A 5535-nucleotide genomic window follows, 5' to 3' on the forward strand; every position below is an offset into this window, starting at 1 on the left:
CGCTGCCACCACCCCTACCGCTCCATCGTCATTGAGACAATATGCCGGGAACTTAACAAAATGCAACAAGTGCAACTTCCAATATACAGGCGCTTGTCGGGAAATGCACTGCAATAATTGCAACAAAAGGGGCATACAACCCGTTTCTGAAAGGCGCAAGCCCAACAAATTACCCAAGCCGCCAATATCGGGTAAGCCGAGCCGACTACGACTGTGGAGAGACCGGGCATTTCAAAAGAGAGTACCCAAAGGCGGGAAACACTAATACCGGTGGTGTGGGAAGAGTGTTGGCCATAAGGCATGAAGAAGCAGTTGAAGACCCCATGGTGGTTACCGGTACGTTCCTCCTCAATAACTCATATGCATGTATACTTTTTGATAGTGGAGAGGAGAGGAGTTTCGTAAGCCACAAATTTAAACACATACCTAATCAAAAACCACAATCACTCAACGACATGTTCACAATAGAAATGGCAAACGGTAAAACAGAAAGCACTAAGGATATGTACATAGGATGCACTCTAAAACTAAACAAACATTCCTTCAAAATTGATCTAATTTCGATCACTATAAGAAGCTTTGATGTCATTATTGGCATGGATTAGTTAAGTCTTTACCACGCCGATATCATGTGCTACGAAAAGGCTGTTCACCTTAATCTGCCAAGTAACGAAACCCTCGTCATTTATGGCGACAAACCCGGCGCAAAGCTACAAATCATCTCACGCGTCAAAGCCCAAAAGTATCTATGCAAGGAATACCATGCCTTTCTAGCTCATGTGGTAGATAAGAAACAGGAGGTGAAAGACATCAAAGATATTCCCGAAGTTTGTAACTTTCCTGATGTATTCCTAGAAGACCTTCCAGGAGTACCACTTGCGCGACAAGTCGAATTCTGAATCGACTTAATTCCTGGAGCCACCCCTGTAGCCAAATCCTCATACCGGCTAGCACCAGGAGAAATGCAGGAGTTGTCCATCCAGCTGAACAAACTACTAACCAAAGGATTCATTATACCAAGCTTCTCGCCGTGGGGAGCACCGATCCTGTTTGTAAAGAAGAAGGATGGATCATTCCGAATGTGCATCGACTACCGGGAGCTGAGTAAACTTACCATCTAAAACTACGAGTCCAGGATGAAGATGTTCCAAAAATTGCATTCAAGACTCGCTACAGACACTACGAATTTGTAGTTATGCCCTTCGGATTAACAAATGCACCTGTGGTGTTCATGGACCTAATGAACCGCGTATGTCGGCCTTACTTAGACAAGTTCGTGATTGTATTCATCGAGGACATTCTGGCCTATTCGTGAAGTGAAGAAGAGCATAGTCAGCACCTTCGACAAGTATTAGAGACATTAAGGATGGAGAAGTTATATGCGAAGTTCTCGAAATGTGATTTCTGGATAAGGAAAGTGGACTTTCTCGGTCACGTGGTCAGTAAGGAAGGAATACATGTGGATCCCTCCAAGATCAAGGCAACTGAAAGCTGGGCAATACCAAGAACACCTACAGAAATCCGTCAATTCTTAGGCCTTGCTGGCTACTACCGAAGGTGATGGGTTTTAAGCATAAGAACAATCCTATGTGCTCATACAAACCCTAATGCTTGGATCTAGGTTTCTCTATTGTACATGCATTGAATCCAAGACTTGCAAACCCTAATCTAGCATACATAATTCGAAAATTAACTTAATACATCAGATCTAGATGTTTACCTCTTCAAAGATTGGCTTAGATCTTCTTTTCTTCTTCTTCTCTTGAGCTTAGAGTCACATTTGTAACTCCTCTAATGGATCACAAACACCTCAAGCAAGAAGGCAACTTTGAGAGAGGAGGGAGGATGCTAATTTTCGGCCCTAGGGTTTCTCTTGAAAGCAAGTGGCCGAAAATTGGAGCCTTAGGGTCTTATTTATAGTGCAGGCTGCTAGGGTTTCAGTCTAAACCCTAATGGATACCTTAGCCACCAAGTAGCCCAAGGAACCTTCTGGAATAAGGCCCTTGGACGAAAATATGATGATCCTTCATCATAATTTCGTTCCCCCTTAGTCCATTAGGTTTCCCAGCCCAAAACTCAACTATCACACATTTGACAGTTTATGCCCCTTTATTTAATTAATCTCTTTTAGTCACCAAATTAATTCCTAATTAATTTATGACTAATACTAATTAAATAAATATGATTTCTCCTTTAATATATTATTCTTATAATATATTAATAAACCATAATATCCTCTCTCTCATATCAAATTACCTTGTCAAGTTGCTTTGGTGAAGGCAACCCAAAAGGACCATGCATAACCGGGTCAAGTACATACCAAATATAATTACGGGCGTAGACACTAATCCAACAGAAGGTTCATACAAAACTTCTCCAAGATCGCTAAACCCCTCACTGCCTTGACTTAGAAAGGTGTAACCTTCAACTGGGAGGAGAAGCAACATGATGCTTTCTAAACGCTAAAGGAAACCCTATGCAATGCACCGATCCTATCTCTTCTAGAAGGAACAGAAGATTTTGTGGTCTACTACGATGTGTCCAAACAAGGGCTAGGTTGTGTACTTATGCAACGTGGAAAGGTCATTGCCTACGCCTCAAGGAAGCTGAAGATACAGGAGGTCAACTACACAACACATGACCTCGAACTGGGAGCAGTAGTATTTGCCCTGAAGATATGGAGGCATTACCTTTATGGTACGAAGTGCATAATCTTCACAGACCATAAAAGCCTCCAGCAGATCCTCAACCAAAAAGAGCTCGACATGAGACAAAGACGATGAGTAGAACTACAAACGACTACGAATGCAAAATTTGTTATCATCCCGAAAAGGCCAATGTAGTAGCAGATGCGCTCAGCCGAAAGGAATACTCGGGCCGCCAAGTAAAATCATTAACCATGACTATCCATTCACACCTATCCACGCAGATCAAAGAGGCTCAGCTAGAAGCCTTGAAACCCGAAAATCTCGCTGGTGAATCCTTAAGAGGAATGGATGAAAATCTAGAAGTCAAGAGTGACGGAGTTCGTTATCTCATGGATCGGATTTGGACACCGAAGTTCAGTGGATTCAGAGATGTTGTCATGAACGAGGCTCACAAGACTCGATACTCCGTTCACCCCGATTCAGACAAGATGTACATGGACCTCATGAAACTTTATTGGTGGCCGAACATGAAAGCCGAAATCGCTACCTATGTGGGCAAGTGCCTGACTTGTGACAAGGTCAAGGTAGAATACCAAAAGCCCTCAGGTTTGCTGCAATAACCAGAAATACCAGAGTGGAAGTGGGAACGGATAACCATGGACTTCATAACCATGTTACCTAAGACAACGAGTGGACTTGACACCATATGGGTGATCGTTGAAAGGTTAACCAAATGCACACACTTCCTACCAATAAAGAGACGGACAAGATGGAGAAACTAACGAGAACCTAAATTAAAGAGATCGTGGGAATACATGGAGTGCCAATATCCATTATCTCCGACTGGGATAGTAGATTCAACTCATGGTTCTGGAAGTCACTACAAAAATCCCTAGGAACTAGGTTGGACATGAGTACGGCCTACCACCTACAGACCGACGGGCAGAGCGAAAAAACAATCTAAACATTGGAGGATATGTTGAGAGCTTGCGTGATAGACTTTGGTAAAGCTTGGGATACCCATTTACCATTCATCGAGTTCTCCTACAACAATAGCTATCATGCTAGCATCGAAGTTGCTCCATTCAAAGCCCTCTATGGCCGCAAGTGCAGATCACCTCTTTGCTGGGATGAAGTGGGTGACATGCAACTAGCAAAGGGGAAAGTTCCTGACAAGACTCTAACCAGCCCTGAGATCACAAGGGAGACAACAGAGAAGATCGTCCAAATTCGGGAAAGACTGAAAGCATCTCGAGATCGATAAAAGAGCACCGCAGATAAGCGATGCAAACCCTTGGAATTCCAGGTGGGTGACCGTGTGCTGTTGAAAGTCTCAACTTGGAGGGGAATGATACGCTTTGGGAAGCGTGGAAAACTGAATCCAAGGTACATCCGACCTTTCGAAATCCTCGCTAGAATCGGCCCGGTAGCTTATAAGCTTCGGCTACCACAAGAACTTAATAACGTACACCCTACCTTCCACGTGTCCAATCTAAAGAAATGTCCGTCCGACGAAATAGAGAAACAAAAGTACCCACATCCAGAGAACGAAACAGAGCTGTATACCCATAGTGATGGTCCGCTGGAACGCCAAGCGAGGACGTGAATTCACCTAGGAATGAGAAGATCAGATGCAACAAAAGTACCCACATCTTTTCCCCAACACTTGAAGTCCCACTCAAAGTTCAAATTTCGAGAAGAAATTCCCTCTAACGGGGGGATGATGTGGCAACTAACCAAACTTGTAGTCGAACCTAGTCAAAAGATGTATCATGTATGAGTGAAACCACACCTTAACTTTGTTGCATTGTATCACCTATAGACATGAGGGCATGTTTCTGAGGTTAATAAATATGTGTATATTGAAACACATGTTGATTTAAGTTAATATAAGTCAACATAAGTCAAAAGGGTAAGTCTAAAACCATAAATAAATACAGTACAATTGAGATTTCGGTATTTGGAATCTATAACCTTAGGGTTTTCAGTTTTAGGAATCTAGGATCATGTGGTTTTCGGTTTTGGGAATCAAAGTTCAATAGGTTTTAGGTTTTGGTAAAGCCGAAATCTCAAATGTGTACCCCTTGGACCGAAATCACCCATTCTTGGGTGATGACAAACCGAAATCAAGGTGATTTCGGTCATGCTTAGGCCAAAATCACCCAATTTGGCCCACTTGTGTTGCCACTTGATTGGTTGTTAGCTTCCCAATGTGATAGATTACACATACCAAGGTAAAGGTCACCTCATAATCCTATATTTTCCTTCCTATATAAGTCACGAATTAGGAAACATTCAGCCCTCCTTTCACAGTAAACAAACTTCACCTCATACTCTCTCAAAACTCAAACCCATTTTTCCTTTCAAAATCAACTTCATAACAATCCCCAAGAAACTTCAGCTACAAAAGTTATTCTCTAGGATTTTGGTAAGTACACTTCATAAACCTAGTGTTTATGCAACACTTGTTTTTCTAGTTACATATCCTCACACATTAATACGTGTTTAAAACTATTAGGATTATGACTATCGTCATGTATTCTAAACTCGAAGATCATCGTCACCTTGTTATCTAACCAAGAACACCGTCAAGGTGAGTTCATGCCCCCATATTTTTCAAGATTTTTCTATGTTTTAGGGGGGGGGGGGGAATACAAGTAAAACACAAGAATACATGTGTAAATATACAAATCATTTCTTATGTATTCTTATATTTTATATACAATTTTACGTGAAAATGTTAAATGCGTAAAATAATGTTACTATCAATATTATAAACCTTTACACACAAAAGTTGCAAAAACGCATAGGTTTTCATTTCGACGGAACATACAAACTATAATAGGTATAGTTTGTGGAATATTCACGCTATTTTACCCTTTTGGGA

The sequence above is a fragment of the Lactuca virosa genome, chromosome 9 (genome assembly GCF_052849685.1).
Source record: "Lactuca virosa cultivar CGN04683 chromosome 9, Lactuca_virosa_CGN04683_v6, whole genome shotgun sequence".
Lineage (NCBI taxonomy): Eukaryota > Viridiplantae > Streptophyta > Magnoliopsida > Asterales > Asteraceae > Lactuca > Lactuca virosa.